Raw genomic sequence first — 7,373 nt, 5'->3', positions numbered from 1 at the left:
GTAGTCCATGTGGATTACTTGGAATGGATATTCTGGCTCAGGAAATTTACCACGTTTTGGCCTGAGGTTACCTTGCGGATTGTGTTTAGCGCATGTTAAACACGCTCTACAAAAGTTTTTTGAATAAGAGTTAAATCCATATGTTGTATATATTGCTTGTATTTGACCTACCATCCCCCCTGTTGAGACATGCGATACGCCATGACTTAATATTGCTGCCCATTTGTATAGGTTTTCTGGTAGGATTGGTTTGTTTTCTGGTCAGAAATAGATGCTATCTTTTAGTTTAGCGCCTTGTTTTTTCCAATAATCTTGTTCTATTGGTGGACTTTGATTTTGCATAGTTCTAAGTAAGTCTTGATCTAAGTGGTCGTGTTTTTGTATTGATGCAGCAAGAATTCTCCCTGTTGCTGCATCTTGTGCTGTTTTATCAGTGAAAGCATTTCCTTTGCTAACGCTGTCACATTAACGTTGCCGCTAATGTGGGCTGGACATTTTTAGCTCTGATTCGTACATCAATTTTGAAAGTTCAGCTGTTTCTTCAGCATAATTTGGTATCCATGCTCTACAGTAGTTGGTCATTCCTAAGAAAGACATCATCTGTTTCTTAGTAATTGGTTTTGGAGCCTGTAACACAGCCTGTTTTCTGCTTTCTAGGATAGTTCCTCCTCCTGCACTGAGACAGTGACCTGGATATCTGACCTCTAGGCGACACCCCTGCAGTTTAGTTTTGCTGACCTTATGACCTTCTTCATATAAGTGTCTCAGCAATGCCAATGAATCTTTTTCACATGTAGCCTTATCCGGGGAGGCTAGCAAGATGTCATCTACATACAGGAGTAATTGACTTCCTCCTGGCGGATTAAATTTTGCTAAGCTAGCACTCATGCATTGGGCATATATTGTAGGACTCTCACAATAACCTTGTGGCAATCTGGTGAAAGTGTATCTCTTTCCCTCAAAAGTGAAAGCAAACCAGTACTGACTGTCTTTGTGTACTGGTATGGAGAAAAATGCATTGCTAATATCCACTACTGTAAATACTTTTGCATCTGAGTTCAAACTATTTAACAACGTGTGTGGATCTGGCACACACGGAGCTCGTTGTATGACAGCATTGTTGACAGATTGTAAGTCTTGAACCATGCGCCAACCTTGCGACGGCGCCTGTTTTTTTACTGGAAACAATGGTGTATTACAAGGTGACTCTGGGCACGGTACTATTACCGTAGCCTCTTTTAGAGCTTTTATTACTGGTCTTATACCTTCAACCGCATCTGGTTTAAGTGGATATTGTCTCTGATTAGGTCTATGTTCATTTTTAGGTCTTATTTTTACAGGTTCTACTCCTTTTACTAAGCCCACATCTGTATGCCCTTTAGACCATAATGGTTCTGGAATTTCTTTTAAAGTTTCTTCTTCTGCTTCGGTCAGTAATATCTGTGTTGATATTTCTGTTCGTCATGGCTGTTCACTAAGGTGTACTCCTGCCCGCACAGTCACTGTAAGGAAAGTTCTTCTCCTGATTAGGCCTGTGGTTGGGCTGCTTTCCTCATCCTGTGACACTCTGTGACAATCTTTTGCTGCTAGTCCTGCTCTGACTAAGCGTCCTAGATCTTTCCATTGATCCACCGCCTTCTTGCATAGTGACACATGCGCTGGGTACTGGTCTCCATACATCTGTTTTAAGGAGGCTGGGAGTGTCACAGCAGCCGCTGCACGACTGTGGCCATCACTGTACACATAACTGCATGTTATCTTTTCAGGAGTAAGTCTGTTCAGTTTGTTCTCATAATTCTCGTCTGGCCCTGGAGTTGTTTTGTACCACATAGTTACATGGAGCTCGTCCGGGCTCATACATTGTTCAGCACTTGGAGTCATTGCTCGACCTTGCCTTAAAAGTAAATCTCCTATTTTGTATGGACAACTGTTTGGTGCATCTAGAGTGTAATAGTAACGGAGCTCTGATCCTTCCTGCAGAACAAAGTTCCCGTTTATTACTTCCTGCCTGCGTCTGACCTCAATCTGACCCCCCTTCCCAGGAATCAGTCCCAACTGGAGTTTAGACAAGAGGTCACGCCCCAGTAGATTTACAGGGCAATCTAGATAATACAGGACTGGTGCCTGGGCCCAAAGACCAGATGGATGGTCATCCACTATCTGTAGAGGCTTTGTAGGTCTTATCTTAGTTGTGGCTCCATTAGCTGTTCTTACATACACTGTTTCATTTGTTTGTACAAGGCCAGATACTGGCTCTTCTAATGTTGTGCGACACGCTCCCGTGTCGCAGAGAAAAGTAATTTGTTTTCCATTACAAATTAACGTTATCTCAGGTAATTGGTGAGCAGAATACATCATTTCTTCAAAATTTAATTGTACCTCAGTGTTTATGTTCTCTGCGCTCATGACATCATAGAAATCTCCTTCATGTTCTGCCCCTGCATACAATGGAATAGGTTGATAACCATGTTGCTGTTGATATCTTATCAGTGCCTCTTCAAATTCTTCTATCACTTTGTCACACCTCTCATTTACTCTGTCTAGTCATGCTTGCTGTCCCTTCATTCCACCTGGATTTGATCTCTTTGTGCAGTATCTAGCTATGTGACCTAGCTCTCCGCAAGACCAACATCCATCTTCTCTACTTTCTAGTTGTCCTCTGAATCTGTCTCTTTGTCCTCTGAATGGCCTGCGGCCTCTTCCTCTGAACTTTCCCCTGAGGGGCCCTTTGTAAAACACTTCCTCTATCCCTCTGTCATCTTCCTGATAATATGTTCCTGCAGCTGTCTGTCTCTCTGTTACTTGAACACTCTTCTTTTGTTTTGTGACTTTTTCTGCGTGTAGCGCATGTGTTATATATTGCTCTAGAGTTGCATTTCCATCTCTATAAAGTGTTTATCCACCCAAAATCTAATTGAGTCTAGGGACCCTGCATGTAGAGCATTTTTCAGCTGTTGTTGATGAGGTCCCTGCTGGTTATTGTCTGATTGCAACCCACTGTGGATCCTAAAAATGTTGGTCATCCTGATCTGGTATTGTTCGAAAGTTTCATCCTCTCTCTGTTTAGTTCTCCCTATAACTGTATAATTTGCTTTTGGAGCAAACTGAGTTGTAGCTCTGTCTCGAAGATCGTTTACACGCTGTACTAAAGCTTGTGCGTTGTGAGTCAGGGGATTTTCATCGTCATCAAAAGGATTCCAATCTCCCACTATCTTATGCCAATCTATTCCTGTGACCGCCATCCACACCTGCTGAGTCTCATCATGTTTACGACTCTGCAGAGGATCTGAAGAATATTAGCTCTTACTCCAGTCACATTTGTTTTTGGTCTTGCTTCTGGTTGTAGGAGGTGAAAACCTTGTTAGGAGTGCTTTTAATTCTGGATATATTGAGCGGACTGCACCCCCAGAGGGCGAGTCTGGATATGGTGGCGGAGCTGCTGGTGTTTCAGGGTTTTTAGGGCTTATTAATGAAGTTACCTCTTTGTCTTCACTGTCCTGCTCTTTCTCTCTCTGCTCCTGCCTTTGTCTCATTCTCCTAGCTCTGAGTATGTTAGACCTCACATATCCTATTTGATCATCTTCTCTTTTATTTAGCATTAAATCTTGTTTTGCTTGTTTCTCTCTCTCCTTCTCTTTTCCTCCCTTTTTTTTTATTTTATTTTTTTTATTTCCCTTGGTATCTTTTATTATCGAGTCTCTCAGCCGGGTTAATTTTCTGAGTATTGAGGCTCCCGTTGAACCCGTGTTTAGTTATCCAGCTGTCTAAATGTTTTGTCAGGTCTGCATCCTAATTTTGAACAAATTTCTAATCTTTACATGTTAGGGTTTCACGTGGTTTTGAACGTCCCTGTCCCATTTTGAATTAAATTTGGACGGACCGTACTACATAGGGTAGTCTATGGTTCCGCTTTATTACTTCTTCAACAGGGTAGTGGTTAATCTGTAACTGAACGCGGTAATTCTCGCTTCAACCCTCTCAGGTGGAGAATTCTTGCCTGTGCATCCACGTCAGCCCACTACTTACTTTCCTGTTGCTTTAAATGATGCCCGAAACCTAGTGGTTCTCAGTACATCCACATATTCATCATCATTCACACTTTTGGTGCTGAATTTTCGGAGACACATTAACCGCGGACCCAGCCGTCCTTATACAACGAGTATTTTCCAGGCCCCGTTAACCTCAGTGTCTTTTCTTAATTTTACCTATAAGTGCCCAGGATTATAGGGTTTTACTACTGCGCTGCATCCCTCTCAGGTCAGCCAGTCTTTTTAAAAAAAAACAACCAACTTACCCTTGGTGTGGTTCTGTCTCGCTTCTGGATGCCGTCAGCCGTCGGACTCCGACAGTTGGGGAGACCACCAGTCCCGGAAAAGGAGCTTAGGTCTCACCTAGTGAGCCTGCCACGGCCATGGTCCTTCTGCTGGTCTCCGCGTCTGTCGGAATCCTCAGGCGTTGTTGGCATCCGGCTCGAAGGACCAATTAAATGTCAGGTCCAACCTCTGAACATTTATTAAATCTGCAAGACAGAACTCACACAAGTTAAGATTTGGTTTTACTCATGAGGAGAAACGGACAGAGAGATGTTTCAGGTACAAATCTCCAACCCGCTCTGAAAAACCTCTGCCGTTTCCTCTCCATTTATTAGGGTTCCTCCCATCTGAAAACACAACACTTCACCATTTGCTGACCACTTCTCCTTATCATAATAGATCACAGGGGTCCTCTTATCTTATTACAAGGACTTCCCATCTGCAGACCACATTCCTCCTGACCATAAAAGTTCACAGTGGAGAAATACAAGTCGTAGCAGATGAGAAAGAATGTTGGTACAATGAATGTGATAACCTTTCGTAAGATTATTCCAACAATAATGTTCCATAACTTTCCATAACGATCCATAACTTACCATAACGATCCATAATGTTCCATAACGCAACAATCCATAATGTTCAATAACGTAACATAACGATCCATAATGTTCCATAACGATCCATAACTTTCCATAACGATCCATAACTTACCATAACGTAACATAACGATCCATAATGTTCCATAACGCAACGATCCATAACGTTCCATAACGATCCATAACGTTCCATAACATAGCGATCCATAACGTTCCATAACATAACATAACGATCCATAATGTTCCATAACGATCCATAACGTTCCATAACATAGCGATCCATAACGTTCCATAACGTAACATAACGATCCATAATGTTCCATAACGCAACGATCCATAACGTTCCATAACATAACGATCCATAATGTTCCATAACATAACGATCCATAATGTTCCATAACGTAACATAACAATCCACAAACTTTCTCCACTTCTGCTGCCCGGCGTTCTCCACCTTTCCTCAAGTACTTTATGTTTCACTTCAGGAGTTCTGAGCCTCTGGATCTTTATTTCCTGTTAAATTGTTGTTCAGACGAGGAGACGGAGGATCTCCTCACACAAGAACCCAGCAGCTCTGGAGACGGAGCAGTCGGTGCCTACAGTTGCGCAGAGGTCGCGCGGTCCACCGCAGAGGGGGTGGAGCGGACACTCGTGGCTGATGGGCGGATGACAATTTTGACGTCACGAGTACCTCGAGTTCTTGCCGACGTTCGCGGACCCTGGTAGCATGAAGGCCCTTTAAGAGGCGCACTGCTCGCTTGACCAGTGTGTCTGAGTGAGCGAGTGTGCTATGCAGAGCGGGTCTAGTGAGAAGCTGTACATTACAGTAACTGGCCAATAAATACAACAAGTGTTGATCTGAGAAACTGAGTCCCATGTCCTGCTGTCCTCCGGCTGTGAGACGAGGACGTTCCCCCCGAAGCTGAGGACAGCTTCACCCCGTAGGACAAGTTGGTCTCCCCTGCGTCTTCCGACCAGGGTCCGGAGACCGGAGCAGGAAGGGTTAACACTTTGTCATAACCTGAGAACTAACAGTTAACAAAAGTACTTTCAATCAAACTTTGTCATAAAGCGCAGGGTGGGGGTGCGCTGGGTGGAGCAGCTTCTCCTCACTGGCCGGCGCGCTTTGTGGTGAAGTGCCGTAAACCGCGCGCTGCCGTATAGTGGTATCGGTGTCGTGGTATCGGTGTCGTGGTATCGGTGGCAGTTTTATGAGTACGAGTACTCATGCCTGGTATTGATCATCCCTAAAACTCATATATGGAAATTGATATTGTTCATGTTCAGTGGGACCAATAAAGGCTCCAGTTTCAAAGAATCTTTATTTTCTGACAGTTATTTCTTAGTTTGGGCTTTGCAGGGTTAGGGGACCCCGATGTGACATTTAGTACAGTAGAGACAATACTATAGTTTTTAACAGATTGAGTTCTCTCAGAAAGGTAATTTTTAATCTCACTGTAGCTGTACATGTGACAATAAAAGGCATTCTAATTTGCTGGTGTATCCCTACATTGAGCTGCTTCAGGATGTGGTGGTGACGCTGTGGAAGGCCTTTAAAGTTCTGTGAAGAGAACGGCACAAAGGTTCTTATTGTCCAGTGCCTCAGTTCTGGTACTGACAACCTTGGAGGATGCTGTGACGGTACACTGTGGATTTCTGGTGGTATTAACATTCAGGACGTCCTCCAATTGATTACTAGTTAATCTCCAAGGACCTTTGACAAGGCAGACACAGGAAATGGGTCCAAAGTGATGGAGTAGGGTCCCAGTACCAGTACATGAGCACATTTACACACTTTTGAAACAACATTTTGAGCGAGGGTGAGGTTAAAAATGCTTGTCAAAGTTTTTACATTAACTTCTGCTGCAGCTTTTAACAAATACGGTTCCTAATGATCTGGATCTGCAGGTGTTTTGGTGTCCGGAGAGCCCGACAAGCCTCATCCAGAGAAAAAGGAACAAAATGAAAGGACTGAGCTTTAAACAAAACCTCAGCAGTCATGTTGGAGGAGTACAAGGCTCGAGGTCCCTGGCTGAACAGAGCGAGGCAGTGAGCTGCTCTTTAAAACAAATCAGCATCACAGCTGCTCCAGAGCGTCGGTTCCTCCCCCACGATGCAGGGCGGCAGCTCATTCCAGTTTTAGTAGCTGAAAGGGATTTGATAACTTTCTAGAAGTTTCTAGGCTCATTTAAATGATCAGCAGACCAATAGAATTCAGACTCGGCTCGTTTGATAAATGAAGTAAAATAATTGTGTAGTCGCCTAAAATGAAGCCAGTCTGCCTCTTCCTCTATCTTCTGCTCCAGACTGAATTCTCTGTCGCTCAGCGATATCAGGGGAGAACCAGTCATTACCTCCACCTTTTACTCCAACCCTCCAGACCGGTGATGTTTAGTTTCATGATTGCGAGCACCAATCATCACGTTTCCAAGTGTTTAACATCAACAACAAGATACATGTTTTC

This window comes from Lipophrys pholis (genome assembly GCF_963383615.2).
Source record: "Lipophrys pholis genome assembly, chromosome: 19".
NCBI classification, from domain to species: domain Eukaryota; kingdom Metazoa; phylum Chordata; class Actinopteri; order Blenniiformes; family Blenniidae; genus Lipophrys; species Lipophrys pholis.
This window is presented reverse-complemented; position numbering follows the sequence as displayed.